The sequence below is a fragment of the Branchiostoma lanceolatum genome, chromosome 12 (genome assembly GCF_035083965.1).
Source record: "Branchiostoma lanceolatum isolate klBraLanc5 chromosome 12, klBraLanc5.hap2, whole genome shotgun sequence".
Lineage (NCBI taxonomy): Eukaryota > Metazoa > Chordata > Leptocardii > Amphioxiformes > Branchiostomatidae > Branchiostoma > Branchiostoma lanceolatum.
In genome coordinates this window covers 4,642,601-4,658,545 of record NC_089733.1, presented here as the reverse complement: position 1 = coordinate 4,658,545, position 15,945 = coordinate 4,642,601, and the positions used below count along the sequence as shown (strand labels likewise).

The 15,945-nt window shown below is 39.7% G+C and overlaps 2 long non-coding RNA genes across 3 annotated transcripts in view; both read left to right on the top strand.

Annotated features, from left to right (window-relative positions):
• Window positions 1-15,945, top strand: part of LOC136445955 (uncharacterized) — a 492,269-nt gene that overhangs the window by 336,934 nt on the left and 139,390 nt on the right. The window lies entirely within an intron of this gene.
• On the top strand, window positions 28-3,835 carry LOC136445649 (uncharacterized). The gene is made up of 3 exons (XR_010757435.1): window positions 28-157; window positions 3,202-3,299; window positions 3,720-3,835. It is a non-coding gene; the product is annotated as an uncharacterized lncRNA (long non-coding RNA).

Here is a 15,945-nt window from a genome sequence, read left to right as displayed (position 1 = left end):
CTTGTGAAGGACACATCAGGTGTTCATCAAAGACCTGGATGGGAGGACCAAGTGTGTGGATGTAGCAGAGGGCAGCACTGTTGAGGAGCTGATGTCCCACCTGAAGAAGGAGGAGATCCTGCCTCCTGGTGGATCATTGGTTGCTGAGTCCAAAAAGGTGTGTTGGTATAAACAGTGTTACTGTTTGTAGCATAAGAAGGACATTCATATTGTGGCGCCATATGACAGACATACACAACAGAGGATATTAGGAAATGTGATTTTATAGCATGTCCCACATACCCTTAACTCTACTGCAACAAGGTTTTGCACTCGGCACAAAAAAGTTTGGAAAATTAACTTTAGTCAATCATATCTCCGTTGTTTCTTCATCAAATTCAATTAATTATATATCATTAAAAGCTTGTGTGATTTTTTTCTTCCGATGATAGCAAACTTATTATGGTTGTAAATTAATGGACCGGGCACCAGACCTGCTTATACCAGCGGGTCACCTAAAAAAAAGTGCCCAGGTTACCCTACTAAAGTCAAACGCTCAATTCTGGATTTTTTTCTTTTGCTGGTAGCACATAGCTGGTGTACAAGGGTAGTAAGAAACTTCGATAACAAAGTAAATCTTCATCAACAACAAAAATTGCGTCAAGGAGCCTCAGTTATGATGAAGGTGGCTTAATACTGAGTACTTAAGCCATGCATGCACTGTCACCATAGCCCGACACATCCTCCTCATGCTTGTCAGCAGTTTTGTTACGCAATTCCTGGCCAAGGAGTCGTCGTGCACAGGTCGTATGGTTCTGTTGATCATTCTTGCATTCACAGTTCACCCAAGTTCAGTGAATACAGAGTTGTTCAATTGTGTTGAGATCTGGGAAGCAGGAGGGCCATTCTATCCTCTGTATTCCTGCATCCTGGAGGTGGTCTGAAATGACTCTCATTCAGGACTTACATTATCATCTTGCACTCAGTCTTATATTGCAGAGGTAAGGATCTAAGAATTGTGACTGAATGGAAAATGGTGTCTATATCTTGACATCAAGGTTGCTTAGGTTATTAGCCTGGTTTTTACTCTGCCCCACGCCATGATGCTGACTCCAACAAACACTGTTGTCAGTTTACCTGTGCAACAGTCAGCATAATGTTCTCCTCGCTGTCCCAATACTTTCATTTACCGATCCAACAGTCGAAATTAATCTACTCTCATCTGTAGCTGTAAACATAACATTCCTCCACACACTTAATGTAATTAGTACCCACCCTCTTATCGTCCTGTCGGACAAAATTAAATAAAAAAGGTATGAAGAACTTCTCCATGTAGACCCCAAGAGTGGCATGATTGAATATGGCGGCCAGAAATCTTATATCTTGGAAACGAGCGGAGTAACTTATAAAAACTGGTAAATACTTAGAGTTTGCTGCTTGTTTTGCATTCATAATTGCATATTCAAAGTATCCAGAACGTCAAATAATGTCCCTACCCCGTATACACTGTATTTTAGACTCAGATGAGGTCGGGGGAGGTCGGATGAGGTCAGGTGAGGTGTTTAGGCATACCAGCAAAAATAAGGAAACTGATAGTAATGTACAGTAGAATCCGCTTAACTGCACACCCCATTTGCCAGGCTGTAGCCTGGGTGCCATCCTATTTCTACCGGGGCTCCTACACTCGCTTCCCTCAAAACATTTGAGGGAAGCGAGTGTAGGAGCCCCAGTAGAAATAGGATGGCACCCAGGCTAGCCAGGCTGAGCGTATTTGGTGCAATTATCCGGCTGTTGCAATTATGCGAAATTGCCCAGCTGGACCGGTAGTACACTGTATCATACAAGAGGTGAATAGTTTATAAACCTCAGTGTGCTGTACGCATTTAGATGTTAGAAAGCTTTCGTTATACAGGTACAGTGCAGTAACACCGTAGATTCCACCTCTTGTTAGGGCCACGTTTATGTATTAAAACAGCAAATTTCAAATTCTCAGGAAAGACATCTCAGGACACAGTGATTGAAATCAGTAAGCGCCAGAGAGGCCCCTGTCGTGTTTGGACAGATTAGACTGGGTACATCATGGTAGTGAATTACTGTACAATGTAAGTTGTACTACGTATCCAGTGGGTAGATATGGTCAGATGACTTAGATCAGTGACAGATCATTCTCCTTATAGCAGAGCCAAACCCGCGTAAACTTCCTTCGAGTGAATGTAAAAAGTTTCTAGGACGTGGATTCAGCTCTGCCATAAAATAATGCGACAAATGATCATGTCAGCACCTCACCGCCAAAAGCGACTGCTATGTCCGTCCAGGCGTCTGTAGCCCTTGCCGGGTCGCTGTGCAGTTTCCGACTAGATCTGAGAACTACGACTAGATGTACGTTAAGACGCCGGTCTTTTATTATTGCAGCAGTATGTGAATATTATTATTAAGCGCTGCCGCGAACCTAAAACCGCCAACAACACCCCATGTCATCCTTAACGCGAAATCAAATCCCCGCGAACTTAAATACATTCACAGTCTTAAGACAGTGTACAGGTTAAGAGACCAATCTTTATTGAGTACAGCATGCTGTCTGCCAAAACGCAATACGGCCTTTGGGAGGCGTGGGTCTCTTTATGGTGACGACTCGCCCCATGACCGGCCCCGGACCTCCCATGCAATCGCTATCAACGTGATTGTCAATGGAGACCACCATTTAAAAACAATTTTAACATATTGGCGGTATTGTGCCTCTACATAGGCACTTATCAGCTCATTTGTACCGCGTTTGCCAATTTTTAGCGCACCTTTTACTTGTCGAGGATTTTTGCAACGATGCACCGTGCAGATATGCGGAGTCACTAACAATGCAGTGAATGGGAACCGGTTTGGGATTTTGGGATTCGGTGCAGTTGAATGGAATGTGCATTTATCCGAGGTGCAATTAAGTGGCTTCTATTGTAGTAGAATACCTAATCCCATGATATGATTTTTTTGCATATCAGTACAGCTATGCTGAAAAATGTATTCGAGCCCTTAGTGAGGTCCTCCAAAGTTGAAGATGGAGAAGAATAAAACTAAAGAATTGGTTGTTGGGTATACCATGTTCTATAAGTTAAGTCACTTGTGGAACTTCCTGACCTTAATTCTCTTTTTTTGATACAGGTATCTTGTTCAGATTAGCTGTTAATTAGAATCCTGTTTTAGAAATATATCAATGTCCTTTGTTTTCTACAGTTGAAGAAAAGCCAGCTGGTAGGACAGGTATCCTGCAATATTGAAGTAGCACTGGCCCTGAATGGAGGAGTTCCACCAAAGTCCACAAAACCTAAAAAGTAAGTGGAATTTGTGTATATTTTCATTGCTTATGGGGGAGGGGGCAAGAACAACTTGATACCATGCAGTCGGAATTAATTTTGCAGCAGAGTGACATACAGCCAAATCTTGTCAGGCAATGTCCGGGGTTACCCTTTTTCTCAGTCTCCTTTGTCATGAGAGTCGTGACCACCCGTGAAAAAAAAAACACTTTTTCTCCATCCCTTAAGTCACATCGAGTTGATGATGTGCCAGACTCTCCTCCAAATTGAACAAAAGAACATTGAGACATAATATCAATATCTATTTATAAGATGGGTACTAAGTTATTTTGTATGATGCTTGCATACTTGCAGTTTCTTGCACACCTTCATATCAATCTTTGCTTCTTTTACCACTATCTAAAAGAGTCCTTATTTGTTTGAATGATTTCTCTATAGGCGAGACAGTCTGAAATCCTGGACAGGAAAATGGGTGCTAAGTTGGTTAGTAGCTGCATCTTGTTTTTAAACAACACAAAGAGTTGTTCATTCTTCTTAAACTCTGTAGTCCTGAATATTAATCATAAGTTCAATAGCAAAGTATGTAATGTATAGGCCATGTAAATCTAACTAATGATGATGATGATGAACTAAAATTAGATGTATCAGTGTTGCCCTTAAAAAAATCAAGTATTAAACTTAAAAAGGTCATTTCTGACTTTTAGTTACTGTGGGCCATCACCAAGGCATTGAATAATCAATTATTATTATCCAATTGTGTAATTGCGTTGTCTTAGTAAATGGTGTGTCTAAACACCACAACCAACCACAACTGGCTGCAGCTGATATCCCCTTATGCCATTAACATTTGCAAATGAAAAAGCTGACAGAAGCTAAAATCAAGAAAACAGAAGGCTGGGGTGAAAACTTGCACCTGACCCTGTTCACTCCCTGAAACTGTGTGCACCAAAGTACAAACTTTCCTCTGAGATTCTGTTTTCATGTTGATTTTCCAATGTAGCATTCTTTTCAAAAATCCATTAACCAAGAAATTACATTGGTGTGGCCTAAAGTACAAGCTTGAAGAGCACTGAAACCTGGTAGACACAAAGAGAACAACTTTTAAAACATTTTTTAAACAACCAGCCCTTCCGCTTCCCTTGGAGAGTATAGTTCAAATGGCAGAATTAGCACACATTGTGTGAGTGACCAATATTTTGTTGGGCAGACTGGCTATTGACCTAAGACCTTGAGTGGATATTAATTTGAAGAAAAGGTAAATATCTAAGACTTACGGCATATTTTTGTTCATAATTACGTAGACAATGTGTCCATAGTCACATAAGATCCTGTCCATGCACACTGTATGTGAAACCCGGTTGTGGTTGGTTGCAATGTTTAGGTACACCACTTAGTACTGGTCATACCCAGGTAGTGGCTTTGAACAGTAGCCTCTGGGTAAGAAATGATTGGTAGGATTGAACGCAATGGTTGAATGTATCTGCCATGCAATAATCATATAAAAAGCTGTTTTCAAACCTGGCCTTTGTTTATGTTTATTCAGGTTGAGTGACAATGTAAAGGAGGATAAAGCTTCTAAAGTGAATGCAGGGCACCTCAGAGGGCTAATAGAAGAATCTTTGCCTGGAAGCTGGAAGTTAAGTAAAGCGCAGTTGGGCAGGATTATTAAAGCTGTGTACAAGGGAGAATACGCAATGGTCACACTGGGAAGACATATTATTACTAATTGGTATCAAGCTGATTGATAAGAAGGATACAGAGCTGATTGAGGTGGATGGCGTGGAAGATAAGAGTAAGAACTCACTTGCCACTTCTGCAGATAAGAGTAAGAACTCACATGCCACTTCTGGAGATAAGAAGGAAGAACAGATCAGAGTTCTAACATCTGACCTTGAAAGAATGAAAGGAGAAAAAGGTATCTTGCAAGGTCAGGGGGATGAACAGTCAAGGGCTATAGCCAAGTTAGAATGCAGTAAGATCAAGTTAAAGGACCAAGTTCAAAAGGCAGTTGCGAAGGGGAAGGATGTAGAATTTGAGAATAAGAATTTGTATAATAAGATTGTGGCAGAGAAAGAAGAGAAGGACGAGCTATATGCTGCATTGGCGAGACATACTGGTGAGATATTCCTGACCAGGCCTGAAGACATTCCAACCACTTATATACATACTAGAGCTGACTTGGTTAAGGCCATGAAGACAGCAGTGTCTGTTGGGTCTGGTTCGTATGAAATGGTCTCTAAAGTCTGTCTCCCTGTTGCTGGGGTTGCTGCAGCCAAATCTTTCGAGAATAATGGAACATTTGATAAGGAGAAGTCAATGAAATATTTGTTAAAAGAACTTAACATGTTGATAGCACTTCAGGGCACAAAGGGTGTACAGAAGCTTGTCGGGTGCGTAGTTGATGTCGCACCATACAATCTCTTTACAGTATTCGAGGGTGAAGATGGGAAGAGTACAACAATTGACTTCATCCTCAGGGAAAGGCCAATGTACTATGACAAGAAGCAATGGCGTTTGATAGTACTTGATCTATGCCGTGTGTTGTCTAGAGTCCACATGCGTGGCATTGTACATAATGATTTAAAGCCAAACAACATCATTGTTCTGTCTGGTGAGAATGTAAGACTTATAGACTTTGGACAGGCCTATCTTCTGTCCGATGTGAGAAAGTTTAAAAAACCATTGTCAAAGTCAGACTTCCCATGGATTGCTCCAGAACTATGCAGTTGTGAGCAGGCACCCAGCATTGCCAGCGATATCTTTTCCATTGGCTATGTCATAAAGAAGATTCTGTCAAAGTGTAAGGAGGATGCAAAATGTGAAATACTGAAGGAGCTTTCAGAAGAGTGCAGGAAAGAACAGAGGAAAAGGCCCTGTTTAACCATCCTGAAAAAGACCTTGCGGCATGCAATAGAAACAGAGTAATGTTCATTAGTTAGGCCAAGGAGGTTTGATACTTAGGCCATGTTGATTTAATCATATGGATGACATCCATTTTTCGTATCCCCCCAAAAAAGGTTTTGACCACTGTGAAATATATTGTTAGGTATATTCTTTTGTGCATTTGTTTAACCTTCCTGACCACTTGGATGTCATAATGAATGCAATTTTTTGGGGCAAACATTCTTTTTTAAATTTGGGCCTTGCTCACATCAGTTTTGGGGTCCCAGAGGATGTATAAGTCACCAAAATTTTTTTGTTTTTTTAATTTGCAAGTTGTACAAGTATCTTCATATCTCAGAATGGCTTCAGATTGTTTACTAGCCACAACCTATTGCTCTTTAGATTGTCCATACTAAAACCATTATGATCAAAATTGATATTGGATTTGATATTTATGTCACTTAGAAGACTCAGGCTGTGTTTGTGTATGTTGTGTGTGTTCACATAGTACATCAATGCCGTAGGGGAGCAAACGTAAATCTTGGTTTTGCTCTTTTGACACTAAATTCTGATTGTGAATCCCTGATTAATATTCAGCAGTATTCCTATGACACTAAATCTATTGCATTCTCTTTATGTGTTGAAAAATGCCAGCCCATACCAAAGCTTTCCCCAAGTATTTTAGACTTGAAAATTGAGTATACTCTGTACTGTAGTATTGTTTATTTTCTTCATCTGATTCATTTATTTTTGTTTCCTTTGAGTCCGACATATTTCTTGCATCGGAATCAATACATTTTTGGTGCTCTCTGAACTGTTCATCTGGAGTATCATGTTTTTTCGAGTTGACTACCCTTGCCAAACTGTTGTCTAATGTAGCATTAATGCCGCACTACGCGCTCCTTAGCGGAGCACATTGGGCATTAATGCTGGATTCCCTCTGCTCCCTTTGGAACAGAGCATTAATGCCAGCATACACCCCTGTCCATTAATCATCATTTATCACCCAGTCTTCTTGGACTGAAGGGGAAGTGGAAACCCTTTCCCCTGGCTGGTGCCAGTAGGGCTGGTCACACCAAATTAACCCTCTGCCCCCTAACTACAGTCCACCCTTGTTAAAATCCCCAGCTGTTGCAGGGTGCTAATGTATAGGTCAAGCATGACTAAAGGCCGTGGCAGAAAGCACTAATGCTGGAAAGATGCCAACTAATTGGTTCAAGCCTTGGTCCAAGGCATGGCTGCTAGGACATTGAGGGACTGGTATTTGGACAGCCATAATTTCCATGAAATTACCATGGCAGTGTGCACTAACCAAGCATTAGTGCTGCATAAGTATTTCTGGCATTAATGCTACATTAGACAACAGTTTGGCAAGGGTACTTTTAGGTCTATATATGTTATGGTCATAGTACATTGGAGTGTTTCCAAGGATGAAGTCAAATTCCTATCAGGTATTATTCTGTGTAACATTGTATTTGTGTCTACCGAAAGTTATTCACATACAAACTGAGCCAGAGAATAACTTTGTAGAATGGTCCATCTTACTTAATGGATGGTAAGATATAGTCAGACGGCAGTTTTCTTTCAAGACTTCAGTTTTCATTATGCTATTCAGTCTTATTTTTGAGAAAAGAATCTGACAAAGGAATGACATAGGTGTGGCATCAAGTACAGCAAATTAGCTTCTATTTACAAGCTGTTTTTCTGATTTATGGAGTATGTATCTGATGTGACATGTTCTCTGTATACTTCTGATGATTGACAGCTTTTCAAATGTTATTTTACTTTGATATTATTAGCCACAGTGCGAAGGAAAAATGTAAATAATAATATGTTATTTTAGCCTAAAGTGATTGATGCAAGGCAGTACTATTTGAAGTCTTATTAGACAAATGTATGTAATGTTAGATGTAGGTATTACATCCTTTCCAATAATTACTGCTGAGTGTTTGAAGGCTAATACACCATACGTTTAAAAGGAGTTATTCCCTCATTTTACAGAATTACAGACGTTTTATGCTTTTGTACTGAGACATGTACACATTTTTTGTCAGCTAACACTTTGTGATCACTGCAGCAGCAAAGCACAGTGGACTACTACTAACAAAATGTGAAGTCCTTCACAGAGCAGTATTCTCATGGCATGCACAATCAATATGCAAGTGCCAATATCTTAAAGACATGAAGGGATTTTGATGCAAAGTAACAAGTTGTTCTTAGCCAACTCTGTTGTATGTATTGTATTTGTCCTTGAGGGGTATCAGCAAGGAATATACCAGATCAATATTTTCATGGTGCACTCATGTGCTATATATTTATATGCAACTGTCAATCTTAAGGACTAAAAATACTTTTGATGCAAAGTAACAAGTTGTTCTTAGCCAACTCTGTTGTATTTATTGTATTTGTCCTTGAGTGGTGTGAGCAAGAAATATTACCAGTAATATGAATATTTTCGTGGTGCACTCATGTGCTATTTATATGCAACTGTCAATCTTAAGGACTGAAAATATTTTTGATGAAAAGAAACAAGTTGTTCTTAGCCAACTCTGTTGTATTTATTGCATTTGTCCTTGAGGGGTGTGAGCAAGAAATATACCAGTAACTGAGTAAGATCAATATTTTCATGGTGCATTCATGTGCAATTGATATGCAACTGTCAATGTTAAGGACTAAAAATAATTTTGATGCAAAGTAACAAGTTGTTTTTTTAGCCAACTATTGTGTTTATTGTCTGTTTCTTTAAAGGGTGCCAAGAAGGAAGAAAGCAGAGAAGCGAAAGGTGTGCCCTGGTTGCCAGGCAAACTACAGTAGTCAAGCCTTTCGAAATCATCGGTCACGTTTCTATGATGAGGATTCTAAGTCATAATACTTGTGTAAAAGAGGATAACCATGTAAGCCATTGTTCTGGGACTGAGTTCAGTACTAGTGCTTCTGTATCTGAGCCTGAACATGATATGCCCAATTCTGTTACTGACTCTGAACCTGCAGATGATGGTAGGAAATTGAAGACAACAAAAAATCATGCAGAGGAGGATATATCATCATTTTATGATGTGAATGAATCATTCCAGGATCAGTCAGACTCTGAAGATGAGGAAATTTGGTTGGAGAATAGTGATATTGCTGTAGATGTTAACATTGATGAAGAGTTTGAAAACAGCTATTCAAATGATGAACACAGGCAAACGTCAGGATTGATTACAAGCCTACTGCATTGGTTGTGCTGGTTTATTCTACTGTGGCAGGCAAAACATTTCATTTCAGACACTGCAATTAATCAGTTATTTCACTTCATTGGCCAGTGGTTTGATATTGCATCAAAACATTCCCCTTTCATCGCCGCACTGTCACCTATTTTCCCAGGATCGATATATCTGGCTTGGAAACATTTGAACTATAGAACTGACAAATTTATGAAGTATGTTGTATGCACCAAATGCTGTACTCTATATGATTACAGTGACTGCAAGTATGTTTTAAACGGGAGGGAAGAAAGCAAAAGATGTTCTTTTGTTAAGTACATCAACCACCCTCAGCGCCAACATAGGAGACCTTGTGGACAGAAGCTTTTAAAAAGCATCAAACTCCCAAGTGGAAAGACTAAACTAGTTCCATTTAAGATTTATTGCTACAAATCACTTAAAGAGTCAATCTCAGCCCTAGTAAGACGAAGTGGGTTTGAGGAATCATGCGAACTTTGGAGGAAAAGGTCTCAAAATAGTGACAAGATGAGTGATATCTACGATGGTAAAATCTGGAAGGAATTCAATGATCCACAAAAGCATGACTTCTTCACAAAAGAAGGCAATTATGGCTTGGTCCTCAACGTCGACTGGTTTCAACCATTTAAACATGTGAAGTACTCAGTTGGTGTAATATATCTTGCTGTTGCTAATCTGCCACGGGAGGAACGTTTCAAAAGAAACAATATCATAATAGTTGGCATTATTCCAGATATGAAAGTAGAACCTCCAACAAAGACATTTATTGAGCCACTTGTGGAAGAGTTGAAGAAAGCTTGGACAGATGGTTTCAAGATAAAGAGCTTTCTGTCTGGAAAACATGAAAAAACCTTTCGCCTTGCATTGATTTGTGTTGGATGTGACATTCCTGCCACAAGAAAGTTATGTGGATTTTTAGGCCATACAGCTACACAAGGCTGTTCTAGGTGTAAAAAGTCATTCCCAGGTGGAATCGGAGAAAAATTATTTGGTGGTTTTGACATTGCGAATTGGATTCCACGAACACATGAAGACCACCTAGCCTCTGTAAATTCTATTCTGAAAAGCAAAACACAAACGGAACAGCAAGAGCTGGAAAGAACCTCTGGTGCACGATTCTCCCCTTTAATCAATCTTCCTTACTTTGACATCATTCGCATGAGTACTGTTGATCCCATGCATAATCTGTTCCTTGGAACAGCTAAACGAGTGATTGAAGTTTGGAAGGATTTAGGTATATTGACAGACAAAATGCTCCATGCAATTCAGGAAAAAGTTGATAATGTTGAGGCACCAAGTGACATTGGTAAGATTCCTAGAAAGATTGCATCGTGTTTTGGAGGATTTACTGCAGACCAGTTAAAGAACTGGACTATCATTTTTTCCGTATTTGCACTAAAGGATGTTATCAAGGATGAGGATCTTGAGTGTTGGCGTAAATTTGTACTTGCATGTAGGCTTATCAGCTCTCGGGTTGTCACTAAAAGAAGTATTGAACTAGCCTGTAAGTTATTGGTTGAGTTCTGTAAGAAATTTGAAAGTCTGTATGGAGCTGATCGTGTGACACCAAACATGCATTTGCATGCACATCTTAAGGATTGTATGGAGGATTTTGGTCGTCTACTCCTTTTGGCTCTTTAGCTTTGAAAGACTCAATGGCATATTAGGTGACCAACCCAACAATAACCGAGAGGTGGAATTACAGATAATGAGAAAATTTGACAAGGAAAGACATCTTCTTGATGTCGGTGAACCAACACATTTTAGTGAATCTTTTTCTCAATTAACTTCTTCCATGGTAGATATTCTAAAAGAAGACAACCGAGGAACCAATGATGGTGTAGGAGTTGGACCTTGGGGAGAATTATCATCTTATAAAACTCCTCTGGAAAATAAACCTTGGTCAATCAATGAAAAGTTAAACGTTCAATTTGAGAAAGGCGTTGCTTCAGTACTCATAGATGATGACTTTGGTAATGTTGTAGACATGTATAAGACCATCTATCCCTCCCTGCCTTCAAATACATTCATACCTAGGTCATATCTAAAACTGAAAACAATAAGAGTAACTGGTTCTGTCATTGGTTCGTACATTTCACGTTCATCCAGATCGTCTTACATACTAGCCAACTGGGCTGGCAATGATGGCCACATACAAGACTACAGTGAAATGTACCGTATCCCCAGGCCTGGAAGGATTTCATATTTTCTCAAACATATCATTACATCAGAGCATGGGGCACAAGTTCACCTGCTTGCAAAGGTAGAATGGTACTCAAAGGTAGCTGACTCTGTGCGGACCCACTGTGGCCAGCCTGTAGAGGCATGGCATCCCACTGTGTTTGATGCAGAAGGTCCCGCATCTTTCTTACCAGTTCAGAGGTTAAAGTGCAAGTTTGTTAAAGCTCCTGGTAAAGTCCATGATAGAGAAGTCATGTTTGTCTGTCCCCGGGACAGGTACTTCAGTTACTAAATTGATCTAAGATCAACTTACACTATGTGATGATTAGTAAGTTAGCTATTTTAAGAAAATCGGATAAATGGTGGAAAAAAGGTATGCAATATAAAATTTTATATTTAAGTATTACTAACTGCAACCGATGTAATGTGTATTATACCAGTTCTTAGCCATTAAGAAGTCGGAATGTTTAATGAATCATGTCTGAGGTTTCTTTTTGTTTGTACTATAATTGTCTACAGACCATTATCTGTTAGGTGAATTGACTGAATGATATGTGCCAGCAGTCGATACCCTTTGCTGGCAATCAGAAATGTATGCTGTACAATGTAGGCTTGTATTGGGATATTTCCATCCCTAAAGTTTGTACATTCTGTCAGATCAAATAATTGTCCTACTTTGCAATGTCAATTTGTATCATGATATTTCCACGTTTGTTTTTTACGTTGGTTTATTTGGTTGCCGTATTTTGCAAGGTAGGGTTGTGATATCCTATTTCAAGCTTTGTTCGTTCAGTCAGATGATCTAATTGTCATGTTTTACAAAGTCTTGTTTATGATCAAGTCAGTTTAAAAGTAAAAGCCCTTTCTTGGATCTTGGAGCATCCTAAACTGGATCTATGTTACCTCTGACTTTGTAATAGGAATGTCATGTGTCAAGTGTTGCTAAAATGACAACAAAACACACAAAGTGTAAAAAGATTTGCTTTTAATCGATTAAATTTGTTTAGCCCACCGTCAAATCGCTCGTCTGTCAAGGGTCCATTGAGATAGGGGCTTAAGAAACCATTACATGTCATGAGATATTCTTTAGTATTAGTTAACGTTAGTTAAACATGATGTATAAAACTTCAAAATGCTCCTTTCACTTGCATTCCTCCAAATGTATCTCTTCAATAGTATATATACCTTAAATGGCTTTTGATAGTACTGTACATTGTGAAATGTAGTGTGTGTACATATCTTGAATAAAGTTTTTGCCATTACAAAAGAGCGCATTTTGTCTCAGATGTTTTTCAATATTTGTACCGAAATATCACAACAAGCATCTTGGTGTCAGTGTTTTGAGAGCTTTACGGCAAGTAGGTTATCATGATGGTGAAGGGAGGGGAAAATCATCAGTTATGAATACAACTATCTGGGGCTAATGATGGTCTCTATCATTCTGCACTGACAAACACTCCCTTTCGGAAACTTCATAAGAGAATGGTTACCTAGACACCTATACTTAACATGTATAATGTTTTGTGCAAAATTCTTAATATGTTGACGCATTGTTAACATGTCATCTATGGATTCAAAATGAGAGGAACACCCAATCACAAGGCCCACCTCAGCATGGAGAGAGAACCCCAGCTGAGAAAACCAAGCATGTACAGAAGTGGCTCAGGATCAATTAGGTCAAATTTGTCATTTCTGATGTGGGATATCATGACATCAGAATGATGTCCCGCTTAAACCTTGATAAGTGGCATGGATGAACACACGCCTAGTGTGTCTGCTATGCATATCCTGCACACGGCCGTGTGTGATTCTTCAGAGGGAATTCTCTATAGATGTCTCGCAGAAAATCGAGCGAAGTACAGACACGGCATATGCGCAGCGAGGCGACATCGTTAAACAAGGACAGCCACAGCCATTATTGGCCTTGAAATGCTAGCATCCAGAATCAGAACTGACACAAATATTACAGGCTTTGAAGTAATAGCATACAGTAGTGTAGTCTTCTATATTGTTAACATCTCCACTCACATATGTTTATTGCACACTGCACAACTATTGTTTGAAGAAGTTTTAAGGTGAATTTACAATGTACGTTATTGATAGCCATCCTGACCGTTTCAAAGTCGATTGAATTTATTCTAGTAACATTGCTGATAAAGACATTTGACTTCATACATGTGTCTTTGATAAAATTCAATTGAGGATTAACCACGGAGCACAAATTACGGTTAGTAATTTTCTAATAGTGACAGACGGGTACGGACCAGAGCCACCAGCTGACGTCTCGATCATGAACGACCCACCGGAGACGGATCTGGTGGCGAGGCTCACTGGATGAACTGCGGGTGACCGAAGAAGCAATGAAGAAGAAGGCCAACCTACTAGAGCAATGACGGGGACAAGACCGGGTGATACAGACGAGCCTTACAAGAAGAACGGTGTTGTCCGTATCCTGAACTCCACACCTTGCTGAGGAACGACTGCCCTACACGACAGAACGCCGCCTACTTCGCTCCCACACCAATAGGTCGGGTGCTACCTCGGTCGGGTTCTCACCTCTGGGCGGAAGACTATCATATCATCGCTCGTCCCTACCTGCCGTTTTCCGCTCCGGCCCCGAGGCGACCGTTAAACCTACAGACAGCGGTCAGCCGATTGCAGAGTGAGATACCGGCCTTTGAGGAACAAATCGAGGAGAACCGTCAGTGCCGACAGCAACTTCAGGCACTGGGCGGAGAGAAGCATCATCCGACGCTCTGGCAATTATTCCGGGAATAATAAGTAGGCTTATTGTCATTAAGAATGTAAATACAGATTAAAATTATAATGCTACATGCAACTTACTTTCATTTTCTATCCCTTTTTCAGCTGCATCTGACTGGCCACATGAAACAAATGAGCTGCAACGTGAGTAATACTCTTTATTATTCAAACATAGTTCGTTTTCCTCTGACGTGGAAAACAGACATAAACAAAAATGTCACGACATACAGAAAGCTTTTTCACACCACCCTGTATACTACGTGTACCTTTCTTTACCGTAATTACATCTTGACAAATTGTACCATGTATGTAAAGCCCATACAGCCGGAGCCAATGCCAACATTACAATACATGTAATTACAGTTCACATATGCCTTTACTTCATAATTATTACAGGGATCCTAGACGACTTGAAACAGCCACCACAGCCGCGACAGCCTGATCATGATCAGACACACAACGGAACGGTAAGATGCATACATTACATGCAGTCAAACATGAACAAGCCACCTTCATAATGTCATCGCCATTTTAAGCATGTAACTCATTACATTGCACAGCTCAACCGCAACCTTGATGGTACCTAGGGCGACAAGGAATTGTGTCCACAGATCTCTGACCCTGTCTGGAGCAGTTCTGTGGAACAGCCTGTATGTAGATGCCCAGCGTGCTCCAACACTATGGACTTTAAAAACAAAGATATAGAGCTCGAGGGACTGGCCTAACGATTATGACTTGTATAATTATGATAATGTATTGTATGATTATGATAATGTATTAAGTAATTATTTATTTTGCTTCTTTCCTGTGACACCCCCCCCCTCCACTTGGACCCCTGGGAAGAACGGACATGTATATATATGTATATGTACTGACCGACAGGGCCTTCCAAGGAAAATAAAGGTTTACTACTACCACTACTACTACATACACCTCTCAAATACAAAAGCTTCCACACAATAACATCTTCCTTTCAAACTTAAAACTTCAAACCATGCTTATAATCTACTGTTTACATACCATTACAGGTCCACAAACCCAAAAGAAGACAGAAAAAAATAAAAGTGAAAGACTGTTCCGTGCTCCTGACAAACTTCAACTCCACCTCACAACAGGTATGTTCACAATGCTCTAGACGATATTCAAATTTATTCCTAATATGCAATCATTCAATCCTCCATATTTATTTACTTACAGCATATATTTCCAATACAATACCTCAACACAACATATATCAACAAATATTTACCATGGTACAGAAAACTCAAGCAGTACTAACAAAAATTAGTAACAACTTTGGTTTCCCCTCCCCAACAGATGACAGCGACAACTTCCATAACACCTCATCAAACTGCCAAAACTACTTACCACACACAACCAAATACCACAAGGAGTACTGTTCAACAACCAACAACACATCCTCAGACAACACACAAAACAGAACATTATTAAAGGCCCACTATGTAGGATTTTGGCCCAAAAATTGAAAATATTCTTGTGAATAAATCTTAATGTTAATAGCAGGTACTGACATGTACAACCCATTTCCAGCATATTTTCTTCATTATTTCGTCTATTTTGGGTGTTTGTGAACTGTACAGAAACAAAACAAA